Source organism: Bubalus bubalis, chromosome 1 (genome assembly GCF_019923935.1).
Source record: "Bubalus bubalis isolate 160015118507 breed Murrah chromosome 1, NDDB_SH_1, whole genome shotgun sequence".
Taxonomy (NCBI): domain Eukaryota; kingdom Metazoa; phylum Chordata; class Mammalia; order Artiodactyla; family Bovidae; genus Bubalus; species Bubalus bubalis.
Window position 1 is genome coordinate 109,902,926 of NC_059157.1, and position 23,839 is coordinate 109,926,764.

The 23,839-nt window shown below is 39.3% G+C and overlaps 1 protein-coding gene across 4 annotated transcripts in view; it reads left to right on the forward strand.

The window, feature by feature from the left end:
- CFAP91 (cilia and flagella associated protein 91) overlaps window positions 1-10,469 on the forward strand; it is a 110,552-nt gene extending 100,083 nt beyond the window's left edge. For all 4 annotated transcript variants that reach the window (XM_006057600.4, XM_044942238.2, XM_025284601.3 and 1 more), the window contains one exon: window positions 10,142-10,469. The gene's annotated coding sequence lies outside the window, so the exon portion shown is untranslated. The remainder of the gene's footprint in view (window positions 1-10,141) is intronic.
- The last annotated feature ends 13,370 nt before the right edge of the window (window positions 10,470-23,839 follow it).

The following is a 23,839-nucleotide window of genomic DNA, read 5'->3' on the forward strand; positions in this document are numbered from 1 at the left end:
TCTCTGCTTTTCAATATGCTATCTAGGTTGGTCCTAACTTTCCTTCCAAGGAGTAAGCGTCTTTTAATTTCATGGCTGCAGTCACCATCTGTAGTGACTTTGGAGCCCAGAAAAATAAAGTCTGACACTGTTTCCCCATCTATTTCCCATGAAGTGATGGGACCAGATGCCATGATCTTCATTTTCTGAATGTTGAGCTTTAAGCCAACTTTTTCACTCTCCACTTTCACTTTAATCAAGAGGCTTTTTAGTTCCTCTTCACTTTCTGCCATAAGGGTGGTGTCATCTGCATATCTGAGGTTATTGATATTTCTCCTGGCAATCTTGATTCCAGCTTGTGTTTCTTCCTGTCCAGTGTTTCTCATGATGAACTCTGCATATAAGTTAAATAAGCAGGGTGACAATATACAGCCTTGACGTACTCCTTTTCCTATTTGGAACCAGTCTGTTGTTCCATGTCCAGTTCTAACTGTTGCTTCCTGACCTGCATACAAATTTCTCAAGAGGCAGATCAGGTGGTCTGGTATTGCCATCTCTTTTAGAATTTTCCACAGTTTATTGTGTTCCACACAGTCAAAGGCTTTGGCATAGTCAAAAAGCAGAAATAGATGTTTTTCTGGAACTCTCCTGCTTTTTCCATGATCCAGCAGATGTTGGCAATTTGATCTCTGGTTCCTCTGCCTTTTCTAAAACCAGCTTGAACATCAGGAAGTTCACGGTTCACGTATTGCTGAAGCCTGGCTTGGAGAATTTTGAGCATTACTTTACTAGCATGTGAGATGAGTGCAATTGTGCAGTAGTTTGAGCATTCTTTGGCATTGCCTTTCTTTGGGATTGGAATGAAAACTGACCTTTTCCAGTCCTGTGGCCACTGCTGAGTTTTCCAAATTTGCTGGCATATTGAGTGCAGCACTTTCACAGCATCATCTTTCAGGATTTGAAGTAGCTCAACTGGAATTCTATCACCTCCACTAGCTTTGTTTGTAGTGATGCTTTCTAAGGCCCACTTGACTTCACATTCTAGGATGTCTGGCTCTAGGTCAGTGATCACACCATCATGATTATCTGGATCGTGAAGATCTTTTTTGTACAGTTCTTCTGTGTATTCTTGCCATCTCTTCTTAATATCTTCTGCTTCTGTTAGGTCCATACCATTTCTGTCCTTTATCGAGCCCATCTTTGCATGAAATGTTCCTTTGGTATCTCTAATTTTCTTGAAGAGATCTCTAGTCTTTCCCATTCTGTTGTTTTCCTCTATTTCTTTGAATTGATCACTGAAGAAGGCTTTCTTATCTCTTCTTGCTATTTTTAGGAACTCTGCATTCAGATGTTTATATCTTTCCTTTTCTCCTTTGCTTTTCGCTTCTCTTCTTTTCACAGCTATTTGTTAGGCCTCCCCAGACAGCCATTTTGCTTTTTTGCATTTCTTTTCCATGGGGATGGTCTGGATCCCTGTCTCCTGTACAATGTCACGAACCTCAGTCCATAGTTCATCAGGCACTCTATCTATCAGATCTAGGCCCTTAAATCTATTTCTCCCTTCCACTGTATAATCATAAGTGATTTGGTTTAGGTCATACCTGAATGGTCTAGTGGTTTTCCCTTCAATTTAAGTCTGAATTTGGCAATAAGGAGTTCATGGTCTGAGCCACAGTGAGCTCCTGGTCTTGTTTTTGCTGACTGTATAGAGCTTCTCCATCTTTGGCTGCAAAGAATATAATCAGTCTGATTTCGGTGTTGACCATCTGGTGATGTCCATGTATAGAGTCTTCTCTTGTGTTGTTGGAAGAGGGTGTTTGTTATGACCAGTGAATTTTCTTGGCAAAACTCTATGAGTCTTTGCCCTGTTTCATTCCGTATTCCAAGGCCAAATTTGCCTGTTACTCCAGGTGTTTCTTGACTTCCTACTTTTGCATTCCAGTCCCCTATAATGAAAAGGACATCTTTTTTGGGTGTTAGTTCTAAAAGGTCTTGTAGGTCTTCATAGAACCGTTCAACTTCAGCTTCTTCAGCGTTACTGGTTGGGGCATAGACTTGGATTATTGTTTTGAAATGTATTGAATGGTTTGCCTTGGAAACGAACAGAGATCATTCTTTCGTTTTTGAAATTGCATCCAAGTGCTGCATTTAGGACTCTTGTTGACCATGATGGCTACTTCATTTCTTCTGAGGGATTCCTGCCCGCAGTAGTAGATATAATCGTCATCTGAGTTAAATTCACCCATTGCAGTTCATTTCATTCGCTGATTCCTAGAATGTCGACATTCACTCTTGTCATCTCTTGTTTGACCACTTCCAATTTGCCTTGATTCATGGACCTGACATTCCAGGTTCCTATGCAATATTGCTCTTTACAGCATCGGACCTTGCTTCTATCACCAGTCACATCCACAGCTGGGTATTGTTTTTGCTTTGGCTCCATCCCTTCATTCTTTCTGGAGTTATTTCTCCACTATCTCCAGTAGCATATGGGGCACCTACTGACCTGGGGAGTTTCTCTCTCAGTATTCAGGGAATCTCTTGCACTGTCAGCAAAAATGTCTATTCGTACGGCCACTATGGAGAATGGTATGGAGATTGGTCAAAAAATTAAAAACAGACCACTGTATGATCCAGCAATTCCATTGCTGGTATTTATCCAAAGAAAATGAAAATAATTAGGAAAGGTATGTGTACCCCTATTTTCATAGCAGCATTATTTACAACTGTTAAGATATAGAAGTAACATAAGTACCCGTTAGTAAATGAACGAATAAAGATGTGGTAAATATACACAGTGGAATATTACTCGTAAGAAAGAAGGAAACTTTGCCATTGGTGACGACATGGATGGAACCAGAGACTATTATGCTAAGTGAAGTAAATCAGACAGAGAAAGAGAAATACTGTCTGATTTCACTTACATGTGAGATCTAAAAAACAAAAGGAAACAGAAAATATAACCAGATAGAAACAGTGTCATAGCTATAGAGACAAACAGGTGGTTGCCATGGTTTCCAGAAGGGAAGGGATAGGTGGGAGAGAGAAATAGGTGAGGGAGATAAGAGGTACAAACTTCTAGCTGCAAAATAAATGAGTCACGGGTATGAAATAATGCAGTTTGGAGAACATAGTCAATAATTATGTTATATCTTTGCATGGCAACAGACTTATCATGCTGATCATTTTGACATGTATAGAAAAATCGAATCACTTTGTTGTGTAACTGGAACTAACATAATTTTGTAGGTCAAGTATACTTTAAAAACAAACTCAGAAAAAGAGATCAGATTTGTGCTTACCAGAGGTATAGGAGGAAAAGGGGAAATCGGACAAATGCAATCAAAAGGTATAAACTTTCAGTTATAAGATAAATAAGTACCAGGGATGAAATAAACATGATAAATATAATCAACATTGCTGTGTGTTACATATGAAAAATTTTAAGAGTAAATACTAAGGGTTCTCATCTTAAAAAGCAAAGAAAAAGGAAATATGTTTCTGCTACTTAAGCTGCCTAGTCTAAGGCATTTTGTTCTGGCATCCTGAACTAAGGCACTTAGTATGCTCAAAGAAATGAAAGTCAATATTGAAATTTTTAAGAGAACAAGAAATGACTTAAAAAACAATATATAGCAGATTTTGAAGAAAGTAGAAATTCTAGACTTTAAAAATATAGCAGTCAACATGAGAAACTCAAAGAGCAGGGTATATACAGCTGAAGAGAAAATTAGCAAAGTAGAAGATCAGAATAATTTATGTAGAAAGAATCAGAGAGCCAAAGAGTTGGAAACAACAGAAGAGGATAGAGTAGGACAACTTAATCCTTAGGAAGCGACAAAAGGATAGTAGGCATGGACTACTGATTCCAGAACTTTGACTTCTAACAGAAGATATGTGTTGGGAAATTATATAAAATATGAATTTTCTGAAACTGATAAAAGTCAATGTTTAGAAGGCTTCTCAACCCTGAGTAGACAAAAAGAAATCTATATCTATATACATTTTAATATGACTACTGAAAAGAATCTTAAAAGTATTAAGAAAGAAAAGATGAATTACCTTCAGAAGAGCAACAGTTATGCTGACAGTTAGCTTCTCACCAGAAACAAAAACAGAAAATAATGGAATGATATATTCAGTGTGCTTAAATAGTATTAATAAAGTAGAATTCTGTACCTTGCAAAAATACTCTTTGAGAATGACAGGAAAAAGACATTTTCATATAAATGAAACAAAATTTGTCACTGTGAGATGTTCTTTAAGCAAAAGGAAAATTGGAAGGCTAGACATAAATGAAGGATTAACATATGGATAAATATGTATTGACTGCAGGTAACAACAATAATAAGAAACAGCAACAATGGCAGCAACTCAGTTATACAACAATAGCAGTATGTAAGTTGGAAAGGGCATAGATGGATTAAATTGTCCTAGCTTTGTCTACGAGGATAAAAGTATCATCTAATATTATGACTGATAACTCAAGGAAACATTTTGTATCCTTTAGGGTAACTCCTAAAGGATACTGAAAACATGTGTGACGTTTAAACCAATAGAAGAAAATGGAATAAACAAAAAACATTGAATATAAAAGGAGGGCAGAAAGGAGAGGAAAAAGGAAACAGAACCAATAGAAAGCACTGAATAAAATGATAGGTGTTTATCACTGATTTGTCATTAATTACACTAAATGTAGATAGACTAAATGCTCAAAATCAGAATTTGTCAGACTGAATTTTAAAAGACTCAATTGTATACCTAAAATTTTATGAGACATATATTAAGTCTAAATACTCAGAATGGTTACAAAAAGAGTAAAAGATACCATGAAAACATCATCCACAAGAAAGCTGAGGTAACTATATTAATAACAAGGTTTTAAGCCAGAAAGCACTTATTAGAGCAAAAGAGGGACACTTCAGGTTTAATTCACTGGGAAGGCAAAGTGATTCACAATTTTAGTATATCTAGTAACATGGCTTTTTTGGAGGAGGCCAAACTACAGGTTGCTGGGAGGGATTGGGGGCAGGAGGAGAAGGGGATGACAGAGGATGAGATGGCTGGATGGCATCACCAACTCGATGGACATGAGTTTGAGTAAACTCCGGGAGTTGGTGATGGACAGGGAGGCCTGGCGTGCTGAGATTCACGGGGTCGCAAAGAGTCGGACATGACTGAGTAACTGAACTGAACTGAAACTACAGGGAGGGAACAGTCCCACCCATAGCAGAAAACTGGATTAAAGGTTTACTGAGCATGGCCTTGCCCACTAGAGCAAGACCCAGTTTTCCCTACAGCCAGACCCTCCCATCAGGAAGCTTCTATAAGCCTCTTATACTCATCCATCAGAGGGCAGACAGAATGAAAACCACAGTCACAGAAAACTAACCAAACTAATCACATGGATCACAGCCTTGTCTAACTCAATGCAACTATTAAGCTATGCTGTGTAGGGCCACCCAAGACGGATGGGCCATGGTGGAGAGTTCTGACAAAATGTGGTCCGCTGGAGAAGGGAATGGCAAACCACTTCAGCATTCTTGCCCTGAGAACCCCATGAACAGTATGAAAAGGCAAAAAGATAGGACACTGAAAGATGAGCTCCCCAGGTCTGTAGGTGCTCAATATGCTACTGGAGAAGAGCTGAGAAATAGCTCCAGAAGGAATGAAGAGGCTGAGCCAAAGCAGAAACAGCGCCCAGCTGTGGATGTGTCTGGTGGCGAAAGTAAAGTCTGATGCTGTAAAGAACAATACTGCGTAGGAACCCGGAATGTTAGGTCCCTGAATCAGGGTAAATTGGAAGTGATCAAACAAGAGATGGCAAGAGTAAACATCGACATTTTAGGAATCAGTGAACTAAAATGGATGGGAATGTGAGGATTTAATTCAAATGACCATTACATCTACTACTGTGGGCAACAATCCCTTAAAAGAAATGGAGTAGCCCTCATAGTCAACAAGAGTCCAAAATGCAATACTTGGGTGTAATCGCAAAAACAACAGAATTATCTCTGTTCATTTCCAGGGCAAACCACTCAGTATCACAGTAATCCAGGTATGCCCCAACCACTAATGCTGAAGAAGCTAAAGTTGAATGGTTCTATGAAGACCTAAAAAAAAAAAATGTTGGAGAGGATGTGGAGAACCTAGAAAGCATATTGAAAAGCAGAGACATCACTTTGCCAACAAAGGTCTGTCTAGTCAAAGCTATGGTTTTTCCAGTAGTCATGTATGGATGTGAGAGTTGGACCATAAAGAAGGCTGAGTGCCAAAGAATTAATGCTTTTAAGTGTGGTGTTGGAGAAGACTCTTGAGAGTCCCTTGGACTGCAAGGAGATCAAACCAGTCAATCCTAAAAGAAATCAACCCCGAATATTCATTGGAAGGACTGATGCTTAAGTTGAAGCTCCAATACTTTGGCCACCTGATGCAAAGAGCTGACTGACTGGAAAAGACCCTGATGCTGGGAAAGATTGAAGGTTGGAGGAGAAGGGGACAACAGGATGAGATGATTCAATGGTATCACTGACTCAATGGACATGAGTTTGAGCAGGCTCCAGGAGATGGTGAAGGACAAGAAAGCTTGGTGTGCTACAGTGCACTGGGTCGCAAAGAGTCAGACATGACTGAACAACAACATGATTCTAGGAAATGTTATCAGTATCCCTGTATCAGGGACTGAGATACTGAGCAGAGGGAAAAAAACATTTAAAAATGGAAGATTTGAGATACATAGTTAAGAAACTTAAATGGGTGTTTTAGAATACTATACCCAACAACTCCAGGATGCATATTATTTTTAAGCACACATAGAACATTTGCAAAAACTGATTATATACTGTGTCATAAAACAAGTATCAACCATTTCAAAGAGTTGAAATCATGCCTGTATGTCCTCTGATTAAAAAAAAAAGCAATGAAACTAGAAATTAATGATAAGATAATTGTAATATGTTTGGAAATTAAATGCAAATGTAAATAATCTGTTCAAAGGAAGTATCCTAACAGAAACTAGAAAATATTTTGAGCTGAAAAATGACAAAAATGCTATGTAAATATCAAATTTGTGAAATGCTGCTGATGTGATGCTTAGAAGAAAATTTATAGGCTTAGAGGCATTTATTAGAACAGAAAAGATGAAAATAAGATTAAGTATCCTTTTTTAGAAGTTAGAAAAGGAAATTAGATGCAAAAAAAGTAAAAGGAAGGAAATTAACAGAAATTAAAACAGAAAATAGACATCTTCTGATGCTGGGAAGGATATAGTAGGTAGCTGCAACAATTAGAAAAAATAATTGATATATTGTAAGTGTCATTTTTAAACAGGGAAGAGCTGTGGAAATAAAGGGGACTCAATGAACTAAAGGGTAGGCAGGAAAGAGTTCTTCCTAAGTGATCTGTGATCACTGGCCATTTTTCCCCCCTTGGGGCATTGGTAATATCTAGGCACAAGACTTTACTAGGGGAAACAGAAACCAGCAAGGCTTTTAGAGTGTCTGGTGAGGGATGGAGGGGTATGGATTGGAATCTAGAGTAGCCCCAAATGTAAGGCCGATTTTCCCCCAGAGCTTTAGGGTTTTGGTGGACAACTCTTTTACTAATGGAAAAATGTTTGAATCTATCATGTGTTATTTACCTAGCTGTGTTAATGTGATCCTCACTCAGTCTTGAGGATTTAATCATTGTTGAATCCATGTTCCATGATTTTTTCTTTGGTCAGAAATAGCAGAATATCTTAAATTGCCCTGTGACTCTGATGTTCAATGGCTTAGCAATGGTAACACTGTAGTGTGATTTTTTTCAACTCAAAACAAGATTGAGATTTTTCTAAGTAAGAAAGCGACCCTCAACCACTATCATGGAATGCTGAGAGACTTTGGAATCAGCTTTTGCTGCAGACTTGGTAATATTTTTTTAATGAATCCAACCTAAAATTACAAAGTAACACAGAGCTTATATGCAGAATTTATACTATGGTAAAGTCATTTCAGTGGCAACTAACATTGTCTGAATCACAAATAATGGTAAACTACTTTATATACTTCCCCTGCTGGCAAAGCTAAAAAAATAAGAAGGTCTCCATTCCCATGCATATTTGCAGTGAATGTATTTTCTGAACTTAAACTATAATTCCAGGAAGACTTTTTGGACCTTGGAACAAGTGCAAAGAAAATTTCCATATTCAGAGTTATTTAAGTGTGCAGTGGAAGCATGTCCACCTAACCTTCAATTGGAAGTGATTAATCTACATTGTAATGATGTGCTAAAAGGCATTAAATATCAAAGAGAAGAAGTTATTGGAATTCTGTAGGTGCCTTCCAGGCAATAAATATGCACAATTAAAAGTATATGCTTGGGGCTTCCCTGGTGGCTCAGTGATAAGGAATCTGCCTGCTGATGTAGGACACACGGGTTCCATCTCTGATCCAGGAAGATAAAGCCCATACACAGTTATTGAGCCTGTGCTCTAGAGTCTGGGAGCCACAGCTACTGAAGCCTGCACGCTCTAGAGTCTGTTCTCCGCAACAAGAGAAGCCATTGCGATGAGAAACCCGCACACCAGGAGTAGAGTAGCCCTTGCTCTCTGAAACTAGAGAAAAGCCCGCACGGCAGTGAAGACCCAGCACAGTCAAAAATAAACAAAAAGTATTTTTTTTAAAAAATCCTATGTTTATGGATTGAGATCAGTATTGCCAGCACCTATCTGTGAAAGACTTTTCTGAAATTGAAATATAGTTGATTTACACATTGTGTTGGTTTCAGGTGTACAGCAAAAAGATTTGGTTTAAAATTGTTTTCCATTATATGTTGTTGCAAGCTACTGAATATAGTTTCCTGGCTATACAGTAAATCCTGGTTGTTTTTTTATACATGGTAGTGTGTATCTATTAATCACACATTCCTAATTTATCCCTCCTTTGCTCCTTTCCTCTTTGGTTAAGTTTCTTTCCCATGTCTGTGAGTCTGTTTCTGTTTTGTAAATAAGTTCATTTGTACTGTTTGTTAGATTCCACATATAAGTGATACCATATATTTGTCTAAAAAATAGTTTCAAAACTGAAATAGGGGAAAGTCTCATTGCCCATCACCATTAACAGATGATCATCTGCAATCAGTTTTAATATCTGAACCCCAATTAATCAAAATGTTGTTCCCTAAATAAGAGTTTCATTGTTTTCTTCAGGAGACTTGTATTGCAAAAAAAAAAAACAAAAACAAACAAACCTATAGTCAGTTATTATTACTATCTTTTGAGTTTTATCAATGAATTTGTTTTCTTTCTTGTTATTTTAGTACCTACATAATATGCGCACTTTTGTATTTTGGCCCATAAAGTCTAAAATATTTACCATCAGGCCCTTTTTCTTCAAAGTCTGTTAATTCCTATTCTACAGGAGATAAAAAGAATGAAGAACTAAATATAAACACATGGATGAATCTCAAAAATATAATAATTGAAAAAAGCCAAATTAAGAAAAATCTACAGTATGAGACTATATCAAGGTCAAAATCAGCACTAAACTACTGTATTGCAGAATAGTGATTATTTTTAGAGGGTAAGGAGAGGGTTGTGATTGGGACTAAGTGGGAGCTGATGGGATTTCTTGACTTGGGTGATACCTACAGAGATTAGTAGTACACATTTTTTCATTAAGTTGCACATTGACTTTTTTTGTACTTTCCTTTATGTGTCATATTCTGTAGTTAAAAGTTAGAAATATCTATGTGTATATACAAACATGTACATAGATATATTATGCCTGCATATACACAGAATAATCCTGGAAAGATCAAGATCTTGGTAATCAACTATTGCTGGGCATGTAAACTGAGGACTGGAGGTCAGACTGAAGGGAAAGAGGCTTACTTTCCTCACGTTTCTGTCCTTTTGTAGTCTCATTTTTTTTTTTTTACAACGTGTATGTATTAATTTTTCAGTTATAACCCAGTTAATGCAGTTTTTTTAAGTGCTAGAATTTAGAAACTGAGACCCTGTCAGTTAGGAAATGTTTGGGGCCCAAAAGCAGCAGAACTGAGCTATGTCTGGACTCTGTAATTGTATCACAGTAATTTTTCGGATGTGTTGATCTGTTAATGGTTGTTTCTAGAATGATGACATAATCATAAACATTTGTGTGTGTGTGTGTTTTTCTTACAGACTATGATCTTTTTAAAGAGAAGCTGTACAAATCATCGTCATAGAGAATTCCAGTTGTCTGCCCTTCTTCCCAGATGTGCAGCTCTTAGGGCTTGTCAATGTGTGATGCATGAAGAAACAGATTTCTTTTCTTTAAACTCCCAATGATTTAAAGTGATTTTCAGTAATGACAATCAAATGAAGGAGCTTTATTCTCTCTGGTATTTCCTAGATGCTCTACTTAAAGAGAAAATTTTCTCATGTCTCATTTCAACATTTCGTTCACTACAAAGATATACCAGCTTGTTGAGTCAAATATAAATCAGTAAAAAAAAAAAATGTTACTGAATATTTCTTAAGTGGTTTTGGTTTGCTGTTCAGAGTGTGTTGGCATTACCTGTTAAGTTTGAAAATATGCAATCCCCATGACCCAGCATTTCACTGTCCAGTAGAAATGCAGAGTACGTGCACTAACAGGTGTGACAAGACTGCCGTAGCAGTACTATTTATGCTGGCTCAGAACTGGAAATCCAAACAACTGTCTACAGAGAAACAGAAAAATAAGCCCTAGGACATCCATGCGATGTCAAGTCAAGTTACCATTGAGCTTTAGCTCTGAGAAGTATATTCATGAAACACCCATGGAGAGGGTGCTGCTGGAGACCTATCTGCCCATCCCACATGCTGACAAGAGTCAGGGTTGAATGGATCTCTCCTCATTTAAAGATCAGAAAATAGGAAAAACAGGGACTTCCCTGGTGGTCCAGTGACTAAGACTCTGCATGCCCAGCACAGGAGGCCTGGGGTTTGATCCCTAGTCAGGGAACTAGATCCCACATGCCACAAGTAAAGATCCAGTGTGCCACAACTAAAGCCAAATGGATGGATAAAATTAAAAAAAAAAAAGGAAAAACATTAAAAAACCAAAAGCGTCCACAAAAAAATCAACATGGGACTCATGTAAAGAGCTTACAAAAGAAAGTGTATGTTATGTGAACACAGAATAAAAGCCTATCTTAGAAAATATCTTACTATGGAAACAAGAAAAGCTTCAGACTGGTGTTTTTAATAGGATGCAAAAAGAAATGGCCCCTTAGGCTTGTATGGACAGCTGCTATTCCGTCCTTTTTATTAAAAGATTTTCCATCCCTAAAAAAAAAAAAAAAAAAAAAGAAAACTGAAGCAAGGATGAATAACAACAGAGGTTAGCCCTGAATGACCAATCCTACAAGCAACTAGAATTCTTATAATAAAATGGGCAACATTTTTATATTTTTGTTTCATTTGCCTTGAGGATCACTGATCAACAGAAAAGTAGCACAATTAAGTGGCAATTGAATTTTATTTTGTTCCTTTAAAAATGCTAACCCTGGGTCTCTCCTGGTAGTCCAGTGGCTAAGACCCCACACTCCCAATGCAGGGGGCCTGAGTTCAATTCCTGGTCAGGGAACTAGATCCCACATGCCCAAACTAAGAGGTTCACATGCCACAATGAAAGATTCCACATGTCACATCTAAACCTGGTGCAGCCAAATTAAAAAAAAAAAATGCTAACATTAACTAGGTAAAAGGTATTATTCACTTTTGAAATGAAAAATCAGGAAGACAAACTGAGAAGACATGAGCTGGATGATGGGAGAGAAGGTGGGAGGAAGACTGTGGTACACCAGGGAACATGAGACTTCCAGTCAAGAGCCAGTTAGTAACTTTTTTAGACTTTGCAGAGAAGATGGTCTCTGTTGCAACTACTCAACTCTGCCATTTTAGGACAGAAAAGGGTAACAAATGAATGAACATTGCTGTGTTCCAAAAATAAGCTTTTTATACAAAAATCGGCAGGCCAGATTTGGTCCCTGAGCCATAGTTTGCCCATCCCTGCTATACCACAGTGAACTGTAAAATCAATACCTACTTTAATATAGGATTTAAAGCAGCTTATAATAAAGAACATAAAATGAAACTTAAGTTCAGTCGCTCAGTCATGTCCGACTCTTTGAGACCCCATGAATAGCAAGCAGCACGCCAGGCCTCCCTGTCCATCACCATGTCCGGGAGTTTACTCAAGCTCATGTCCATCGAGTCGGTGATGCCATCCAGCCATCTCATCCTCTGTTGTCTCCTTCTCCTCCTGCCCCCAATCCCTCCCAGCATCAGAGTCTTTTCCAATGAGTCAACTCTTCGCATCAGGTGGCCAAAGTATTGGAGTTTCAGCTTTAGCATCAGTCCTTCCAAAGAACACCCAGGACTGATCTCCTTCAGAATGGACTGGTTGGATCTCCTTGCAGTCCAAGGGACTCTCAAGAATCTTCTTCAGCACCACAGTTCAAAAGCATCAATTCTTCGGCACTCAGTTTTCTTCACAGTCCAACTCTCACATCCATACACAACCACTGGAAAAACCATAGCCTTGACTAGACGTTCAGAACTTTGTTGATAAAGTAATGTCTCTGCTTTTCAATATGCTGTCTAGGTTGGTCATAACTTTCCTTCCAAGGAGTGTCATTTAATTTCATGGCTGTAGTCACCATCTGCAGTGATTTTGGAGCCCCCAAAAATAAAGTCTTGACACTGTTTCCACTGTTTCCCCATCTATTTCCCATGAAGTGATGGGACTGGATGAAATGATCTTCATTTTCTGAATGTTGAGCTTTAAGCCAACTTTTTCACTCTCCTCTTTCACTTTCATCAAGAGGCTTTTTAGTTCCTCTTCACTTTCTGCCATAAGGGTGGTGTCATCTGCATATCTGAGGTTATTGATATTTCTCCCGGCAATCTTGATTCCAGCTTGTGCTTCTTCCAGCCCAGCATTTCTCATGATGAACTCTGCATATAAGTTAAATAAGCAGGGTGACAGTATACAGCCTTGACGTACTCCTTTTCCTATTTGGAACCAGTCTGTTGTTCCATGTCCAGTTCTAACTGTTGCTTCCTGACCTGCATCCAGGTTTCTCAAGAGGCAGGTCAGGTGGTCTTGTATTCCCATCTCTTTCAGAAATAATTTACAATAGAATATTTTCTAAAAACTCTTTTTATCCTTATTTTATCTTCTAAACTAAGCTTTGTGTTTAGACAAGAAAAAAAACTACAAGATATTACAAAATGATCATTAGCTAATTGAAATTTACTAAGAAAGGAAAGCTTTTTCCTGATACTGGCAACTCTGGTTTTAATGACTTGAGTGGAAACACCCCCACCTTAGTCTTTGCTCTTGGAAACAAAATCTCCTGAGTGATGAGCAGAGCTTGTGTTTAAAGCCCTGTGATCATGACGCTGGAGCCCTAAAGTGGGTTGGGGCTGCTACACTAGTGCAGTCAGTAGTAATGTACAACACAACAAACTCATTTCTGAGGGAGGAAATGGTTTTTGCATGGAAGCATAATTAGTTACAGTGAATCCCTGTGCTTTTTGACAAAGGCATTCTCTCTCTTCAAAATGCTTAAAAATGGGCAAGGTACAGTGCAAGGAAGCAGTTTGTAGTGTGAGTAAAGGATCTTTTGGGGATGAGAAACTGTTGGCATGAAATTTTTGGGGAGTCCAAATTCCTGAAGCGCAGAGCTCTCAGACAAATTGAATTCTGAGTATATGTTAGGTTAGGGCAGCTCCCACTACTAACTCTCATCCTTCTCAATTCTAGATCCTGGTACCCACCTGGGAGTAGAGTTGCATCTACTAAGACTTGGAGTGCTTTTACGCAGCAAGCATACATGGAAAGTAACCCAGTAGATTTCAGTCTCTAACCGATCAGATGAGTTTCTCCATCTCACTTGAAGAAGAATAAGAGAGAGAATACAGATATGCTGTCCTAAGTGGGGAAGGGGGAGGAGTGAGTGCCCCATATTCTGTAGAATCTTTAAAGTGTTGACAATAAGGGATCCCCCACTACCAGATGACAGAAGAATTTCCCAGAAAACTAAAACCATTGAAGGAGGTTATGTTTTATTCAGTTCAGTTGCTCAGTCGTATCCAACTCAGTGACCCCATGCACTGCAGCATGCCAGACTTCCCTGTGCTTCACCATCTCCTGAAGCTTGCTCAAACTCATGTCCATTGAGTTGGTGAGGTCATCAAACAATCTCATCCTGTCATCCCCTTCTCCTGCCTTATGTCTTTCCCAGCAGAGGGTTTTTCTAAGGAGTCAGTTCTTTGCATCAGGTGGCTAAAGTATTGGAGCTTCAGCTTCAGCACCAGCCCTTCCAATGAATATTCAGGACTGATTTCCTTTAAAATGGACTGGTTTGATCTCCTTGTAGTCTAAGGGACTCTCAAGAGTCTTCTCCAACACCACACTTCAAAAGCATCAATTCTTCAGTGCTCAGCTTTCTTTGTAGTCCAACTCTGACATCCATACATGACTACTGAAAAAACCATAGCTTTGACTAGAAAGACCTTTGTCAGCAAAGTAATGCTTTTTAATATGCTGTCTAGGTTGGTCATAGCTTTTCTTTCAAGGAGCAAGTGTCTTAATTTTATGACTGCAGTCACCATCTACAGTGATTTGGAGCCCAAGAAGATAAAATCTTTTATTGTAGGTATCAAATATTAAGAAAACTGGGAACAAGGGCTAGTTCTCAACTGTGGCTGCATGTTAAAATCATCTGAATCCTTTAAAAATATTGGCTCTTCAGCCTCTCTCTAGACCATTTAAGATAGATCTTTAGAAAAGGAACAAGTTGTGGTATCTTTTAAAAAAATATCTTTCTAAGTGATCTCCTGTGCATTCAAGGTTTAGAATTGGAAAAGGCTTTCCCAAAGACACTGTCCCTCCCCAAGCATTTACCATTCAGAGAGATTTACCACGGAAGACATGTCTTCAGTACAGGTTTCAATGATATTTTGAAGGGGAGGGTAGGAGCTGTATCTCATATGTTCATCTGTTAATATCCGGGTGCCTGGCACAATCTCTGGCACATTACTAATCTCTCAATAAGCATTTACTGCATGAAGTTCTACATACCTAAGTTTTGTGAGTATTAGGTCTTGAAAGTCACTCAGTTGTGTCTGACTCTGTGACCCCATGGACTATACAGTCCATGGAATTCTCTAGGCCAGAATACTGGCATGGGTAGCCGTTCCCTTTCTAGGGGATTTTCCCAACCCAGGGATCGAACCCAGGTCTCCTGTATTGCAGGCAGATTCTTTACCAGCTGAGCCACAAGGGAAGCCCAAGAATACTGGAGTGGGTAGCTTATCCCTTCTCCAGTGGATCTTCCTGACCCAGGAATCAAACCGGGATCTCCTACATTGCAGGCAGGTTCTTTACCGACTGAGCTATCAGGGAAGCCCAAAGCAAACATTTGTGGGGTTTTGGAAAACATTTATGATGTCCTGGTATTTTATAGTATGAGTTTTTAAGAACATAATTTGAATTTATAACATTAACTTCAAGTAAATAATATTTAACTTTTTATGATTCAACTGGTGAATATTATCAAGAAATCAGGAAAGTCATAAAAGGAGTAAGGGATCTCTGTATTATATCCTGAAAGGGACTTATCCCATTTATCCTTGCACAAACAGCATTCAACAACCTGAGAAACCTCCAACAGAGGATTTAGAGAAGATGCAGAGGTACTCTCACTGTTTTTATTTTAAATAAAGGTTAAATATATTATATTAAAACAATTACAGTCAGCTTCCAATTATGACAGAAAGAAGAGGTCAGCAATCCACTTTACTTAAAAAAAAAAGTATATAACTGGACAAAACTGTCAAAAGCACCTATTTTAGGGTGGTAGATATCTACCAAAGATGGACAAAAAATTGAAAACCTGCTGAAGATTCAAGTAAGAATAGCTTAAGTCTAGTACCCACCCCACCCCACCCAACCCCTCACCTAGCTCAGTCAGCAAAATGATAGTCTTCTAACCCAGCAGCTTTTGGTACCAGACTTGGAAGACTTAGATTTAGGGTAGACAGTGGGGGTGAAATCTTGTGACTTCATATGAGAATTAGTGAACTTGGTTAGAAACGAACAGGGAAAACCCACAGCTGTGTTAGCCCAAAGATGTAGTCTCAGTTGGGATGAATAGCAGACCAACCAGAAATTAAATGATAGAAATCACAGAAGGGTTAAGACTGGTTTTCCATGCATCATTAGGTGTCTAGGAATACCGAAAATTAACCCAAATGTGGGAAAGGATGGAAAAACAGAAGACCACAACACTGGTGAGACAAATAGAAAACAACAAAAAAAATAGTACACCTAAACTCAACTATTGTTGTTTAGTCACTGAGTCGTGTCCAACTCTTTTATGACCCCGTGGACTGTGTAGCCCACCAGGCTCTTCTGTCCACAGTATTTCCCAGGCAAGAATACTGGAATGGGTCGCCATTTCCCTCTCCAGGGGTTCTTCCCGTCCCAGGGATCAAATCCACGTCTTCTGCATTTCAGGCAGATTCTTTAAAGCTGAGCCACCAGGGAAACCCAAACTCAACTATAACATGCATTAAATACAAGTGGATTAAGCACTCCAAATAAAAGGCACACACTGTCAAAGTGGATTTTTTTAAAAAAAGAAATGCAAAACCCAACTATATGATACTGATAAGAGAACTTTAAGTATAAAGAGAAATAATCAGAGTAAATAGATGGAAGAAGTATACCAGGAACACATTTAGCATAGGGAAACTAGAGAGGCTCTATTCTTATGGTTGGTAAAGAAATCTTCAAGGCAAGGAGTATTAACAAAGATTTAATATGATGTTTTATAATGATAAAAGGATCAATTCATTAAGAAAAGCAATCTTAATTATTTATGCTTCTAATAACTGAGCTTCAAAACTCATGAAGCAAAGCTGACGCAAGAAAAAGACAAATCTAAAATCACAGTTGGAAATTTAACAGCTTTTTCTCAACAGATGACAGAATAATTAGACAAGGAATCAGTAAAATTATGAAAGATTTGAAAACACTGTCCACCACCTTAATCAGAACACTACACCCAACCATGAAGGCTATATTCTTTCAAATATACATAGGGCATTTACCAAGATGGGCCATAAAACAAGTCTCAATAAATGTCCAAAGAGTGACAGCTTATGGAATGTTCTCTGGCTGCAGAAATAATTAAATTAGAAATCAGGAGCCCTGAAAAAGTGTTTAAAAATCCCCCAAACATTTAGAAGTTAAATAATATATTTCTAATATTTGGTTCAGAGAACTCACACTGGAAATGAGAAAATACTTCAACCTTAATGCTTGAGAAAATACAACTTTGGGTTTTATGGGATGCAGCTAAAGCAGTGCTTAGAAATGTACAACTTTATATATTCATGTTAGAAAAGAAGTTTAAAACCCAATTAACTAAGTCCCTACCTTGGGAAGACACAAAAAGAAGAGCAAAATAAGTTCAAATTAAGCCTTAGGAGGGATATTTTAAGATAAGAGCAGAAATCAGTGAAACAGAAAACTTAAAAACAATATAATCAGCAAAATAGAAATTTTGTTTTTTAAAAGATTGATGAAATTAATAAAGCCCTAGCTTCACTGGTGGCTCAGATGGTAAAGAATCTGCCTGCAAAGCAGGAGACCTGGGTTCAATCCTTGGGTTGGGAAGATCCCCTGGAGAAGAAAATGGCAACTCACTCCAGTATTCTTGCTTGGGAAACCCCATGGACAGAAGAGCCTGGCAGGCTGCAGTCCATGGGGTCACAAAGAGTCAGACCCGACTGAGTGATTTTCACAGCAGTACTGATTTTAAAGAGAGACTGTAAATGATCAATGTCAAGAATGAGAAGAGACTTCAATCAAGATGGTGAAGAGGATGTAGAACTCACCTTCTCCCACAAACACACCAAAAATACATCTACATGTGGAAAAATTCTTACTGAATACTAACTGGAGATAACAGAAAGACTCTTGTACAACCAAGGTGGAAAGAAAGATATAGGCAGAATCAGGTAGAAAGGGAAGATAAGGGATCAGGCCAGGATCTGTGCCCATAGGAGCAGAATCAGAGGAAAAGGGAGATTATATGGGGGGACTCTTCCCTAGGGAGTGAGCAGTCTGAGCCACTTATTGAGTTTCCCAGCCCTGGAGTCTGACAAAAGGAAGAGGAATTCTGCTGGCTGATCAGAGGGCCAGCAGAACTAACAGGAGGGTTGTGGGAAAACCCACACTCTGCCCATGAGAAGTGAGGGAATGGCTGTTTGCTTGCAAAGTGGGGCACAAATAGCAGATTGAAACCACGAGGTTGGCAGACTGGTTTCCCGGGATAGCACCAGCACACATCCCAGCCTGAACTGAGGGAGTGTTGCAGCACTGATGTGCCTCACATTGCAGCTCACTCTGGAGGGATGGCTGCGATGACCGTGGACACTAGAGTGGCTCAGACTCCAAGCAGCGTCTGCGCTGAGGGAGGAAGCCAGGCAATGGCACAGGCAGTGCATCAGAAGCAGACACATCTCTGACACTGGCTCGATCACCGCACCCTCTGAACTGACCCTTGTCAAATACCCTGTCAGCCCCTCCTGCTCCAGCACTGGTCCCCTTGGAGAGGAGGGCGCTGGTGTCTTGAACGGGAAGAGCACACACTTAAAGGGAACTGAACCTGCTTGGGCCTGAATCTTGGGGCTCGGTTTCCAAAACTTGGGACCAGACCCCGCCCCCAACAGGTGCGTGACAGCCACTGAGCAGTGAGAAAGCCCCATCTCTCATCCCGTTACTGTCTTCAGTGCAGTTCAGTTGCTCAGTTGTGTCCATCTCTTTGCGACCCCATGGACTGCAGCATGCCAGGCTTCCCTGTCCATCACCAACTCCCAGAGCTTACTCAAATTCATATCCATCGAGTCGGTGATGCCAACCAACCATCTCATCCTCTGTCTTCTCCTTCTCCTACCACCTTCAAATCTTTCCTAGCATCAGGGTCTTTTCCAATGAAAAAAGGTTACTGTCTCAGCCCCTCCTTCTCCAGATCCACCTGCGACCAAGGTGATAACTGCCAGCACAGCCTGAAGACAGGCATGACTTGTGTTCACATCAAATCCAGCTCTCCCACCAAAGCCACTGAGCACACACAGGCAGTATAGGGATGTTCCCACATAAGGACACCCCTTCAGGACCACAATAGGTAACTGTCTCAGCAATTTCATAGAGACAGAGAAACGATCATAAGCAAAATGAAAAAAGACAAATATATCTCAACTGAAAGCAGGAGAAAACCCCTGAAAAACAATTAATGAAATAGAAATAAAAAATTTATTAGATAAAGAATTCAAAGCATTAGTAGTAGTAAGAAGGGAAAAGAATAGATAAGCACAGTGAGAATTTTGATGAGGAATTAGAAAATATAGAAGAATATCCAGTCAGAACTGAATTATACAATAACTGAAATGAAAAACACATTAGAAGGAATGAACACCAGACTAGGTATTACAGACCTTGTAAGTGATTTGGAAGAAAGAATAATGGAAATCGCTCAATCAGAATGGCAAAAAGAAAAACAAATTTTAAAAAATGAGTCCAGTTTAAGAGATTTCTGGATAATATCAAGTATACCAATATTCACAGTAAAGGGGTCCAGAAAGAGAAAAGGGGGTGAAGAATGTATATAATGAAATTATGGCTAAAAAATTTCCCTCGCCTGAAGAAGGAAATGGATTATGTAGGTACATGAAGCACAGAGGTTCCCAAACAGATGATCCCAAACAGATCCACACATATATGTCTATACCATAACTAAAATGGCAGAAGTTAAAGTGAGAATTCTAAAAGCAGCAGAAGAAAAACAAAGAATCATATACAAGGGAATCCCCATAAAGCTATTAGCTGATTTTTTCTGGTGAACTGTTGTAGGCCAGAAAGAAGTGGCATGATATACTCAAAATGCTGAAAAGAAAACCTGCAACATAGGATACTCTATCCAGAAAACTATCATTTAGAACTGAAGGAGAGATAGAGAACTTTCGAGTCCATCAATATCAGGCCAACTGTAAAAGAAATGTTAAAGGAGCTTCTCTAGAGGAAAGGAAAAGTCTATAATGAGAAGGAAATATCTACAGGAAAGGAAAAATCCCACTAGTAAAGGCAAATATAAAAGGAAGTCTGATCACCAACCACTCAAACTGCCAAGAGTAGTGAAACACCAAAAAAATTATTAAAATTAAGTGTAACTACAATAGTCAGTAATGGGATAAACATGAAGATGTAAAATATGACATCAAAAACACTAAGTATGGAGGAAGGGAATAAAAAGCTGGATTTTTAGAATGTTTGAACTTAAAGGACTACCTGTTTCAAAAAACAGATATAGTTATATATAAACCTCATGGTAACCATAAATCAAAAATCTACAACAGATACACAAAAACAGAGAGGAAAGGAACACAAGCACACCATTAAAAGAATTGTCACAAACTACAAGGGAGGAAACTAAACGAAGAAGAACAGAGAACTACAGAAGCAAACAGAAGACAAGAAACAATATGGTGGTAAATACAAACTGACTACTTTAAATGTCTATGGACTAAATGCTCCCATCAAAAGATACAGGGTGGGTTGACTAGATAAAAACACAAGGCCCATCGACACTCTGTTTACAAAAGACTCACTGCATAACTAAAGACACACACAGACTGAAAATGAAGGCATAGAAAAATATTTCATGCAAATTAAAATGACAAAAAAATTGGGGGTAAGAATATTTTTTATTAGATAAAGTACACAATAACAGAAAACTAACCAAACTGATCACATGGGTCACAGCCTTATCTGACTCAATGAAACGACAAGCCATGCATGTAGGGCCGCCCGAGACGGATGGGTCACGGTGGAGAGTTTTGATAAAACGTGGTCCACTGGAGAAGGGAATGGCAAACCACTTCAGCATTCTTGCCTTGATAACCCCATTAATACAATGAAAAGACAAAAAGATAGGACACTGGAAGATGTACCATATTGGGTACCAGGTCAGTGAGTACTCAATATGCTATGGAAGAAGAGCTGAGAAATAGCTCCAGAAGGAATGAAGAAGCTAAGGCAAAGTGGAAACAATGCCCAGTTATGGATGTGTCTGGTGGTGAAAGTAAAGTCCAATGCTATAAAGAACAGTAGTGCATAGGAACCTGGAATGTTAGGGTCATGAATCAAGGTAAATTGGAAGTGGTCAAACAGGAGGTGGCAGAAGTAAACATCGACATTTTTGGAATCAAAAACTAAAATGGATTGGGTTGGGAGAATTTAATTCAGATGACCATTGTATCTACTAAGGTGGGCAAGAATCCCTTAGAAGAAATGGAGTAGCCCTTACAGTCAACAAAAGAGTCCAAAATGCAATACTCGGGTGCAATCTCAAAAACAACAGAATGATCTCGATTTGTTTCCAAGGCAAACCATTCAGTATCACAGTAATCCAAGTCTATACCCCAACCACTAATGCTGAAGAAGCTGAAGTTGAATGGTTCTATGAAGACCTCCAAGACTTCCTAGAACTAACACCAAAAAAGATGTCCCTTTCATCACAGGGGACTGGAATGCAAAAGTAGGAAGTCAAGAGATACTTGCTGCTGCTAAGTCGCTTCAGTCGTGTCCAACTCTGTGCGACCCCATAGACGGCAGCCCGCCAGGCTCCCCCGTCCCTGGGATTCTCCAGGCAAGAACACTGGAGTGGGTTGTCATTTCCTTCTCCAATGCATGAAAGTGAAAGTGAAGTCACTCAGTCATGTCCGACTCTTAGCAACCCCATGGACTGCGGCCCACCAGGGTCCTCCGTCCACGGGATTTTCCAGGCAAGAGTACTGGAGTGGGGTGTCATTGCCTTCTCCAAGAGATACTTGGAGTAACAGGCAAATTTGGCCTTGGAGTACAAAACAAAACAGGGCAAAGGCTAACAAGAGTTTTGCCAAGAGAATGAACTGGTCATAGCAAACACCCTCTTCCAAGAACACAAGCGACAACTCTACACATGGACATCACCAGATGGTCAAAATCAAAATCAGACTGATTATATTCTTTGCAGCTGAAGATGGAGAAGCTCTATATAGTCAGATCATGAGCTCCTTATTGCAAAATTCAGACTTGAAGAAACTAGGGAAACCCACAAAACCATTCAGGTATGACCTAAATCAAATCCCTTACAATTATACAGTGGAAGTGACAAATAAATTCAAGGGATTAGATCTGATAGACAGAGTGCTGAAGAACTATGGATGGAGGTTCGTAACACTGTACAGGAGGCGATGATCAAAACCATCTCCAAGAAAAAAACTGCAAAAAGGCAAAATGGTTGTCTGAGGAGGACTTACAAATAGCTGAGAAAAGAAGAGAAACAAAAAACAAAGGAGAAAGGAAAGACATACCCATCTGAATGCAGAGTACCAAAGAATAGCTAGGAAAGATAAGAAAGCATTCCTAAGTGAATAATGCAAAGAAATAGGGGAAAACTAGAAAATAGAATGGGAAAGACTAGAGATCTCTTCAAGAAAATTAGGGATACTAAGGGAGCATTTCATGCAAAGATGGGCACAATAAAAGACAGAAATGGTATGGACCTAACAGAAGCAGAACATATTAACAAGAGGTGGCAAGCATACATGGAACTGTACAGAAACCTCTTAATGACCTGGATAACCACTATGGTGTGATCACTCACCTAGGGCCAGACGTCCTGGAATGCCAAGTCAAGTGGGCCTTAGGAAGCATCACTACGAACAAAGCTAGTGGTGGTGATGGAATTCCAGTTGAACTATTTCAAATCCTAAAAGATGCTGTGAAAAGGCTGCATCAATATGCCAGGAAATTTGGAAAACTCAGCAGTGGCCTCAGGACTGGAAGAGGTCAGTTTTCATTCCAGTCCCAAGAAGGGTAATGCCAAAGAATGTTCAAACTACCACACAATTGCACTCATTTCACATGCTAGTAAGGTAATGCTCAAAATTCTTCAAGCTAGGATTCAACAGTATGCGAACCAAGAACTTCCAGATGTACAAGCTGGATTTAGAAAAGGTAGAGGAACCAGAGATCAAATTGCCAACATCTCTTGGGTCCTAGAAAAAGCAAGAGAATTCCATTGCCTCATTGACTACGCTAAAGCCTTTGACTGTGTGGATCACAACAAACTGTGGAAAATTCTTAGAGATGGGAATACCAGATCACTTGACCTGCCTCCTGAGAAAACTGTATGCAGGTCAAGAAGCAACAGTTAGAACTGGACATGCAGCAATGGACTGGTTCCAAACTGGGAAAGGAGTACATCAAGGCTATATACTGTCACCCTGCTTATTTAACATATATGCAGAGTACATCATGCAAAATACTGGGCTGGATGAAGCACAAGCTAGAATCAAGATTTCATGAAGAAATATCAATAACCTCAGACATGCAGATGACACCATCCTTATGACACCTAAAGACCCTCTTGATGAAGGTGAAAAAGGAGAGTGAAAAAGCTAGACTAAAATTCAACAGTCAAAAAATTAACATCATGGCATCCAGTTCCATCACTTTATGGCAAATTGTTGTTGTTGTTCAGTCACTCAAGTCATGTCCAACTCTTTGTGACCACATGGACTGCAGCATGCCAGGCCTCTGTGTCCCTCACCATCTCCCAGAGTTTGCCCAAGTTCATGTGCCTTGCATCAGTGATGTCATCCAGCCATCTCATCCTCTGACTCCCTCTTCTCCTGCCCTCAATTTTTCCCAGCATCAGGGACTTTTCCAGTGAGTCATCTGTTTGGATCAGATGACCAAGAACGATCAGATGATCAGGTGACCATCTGCCAAAG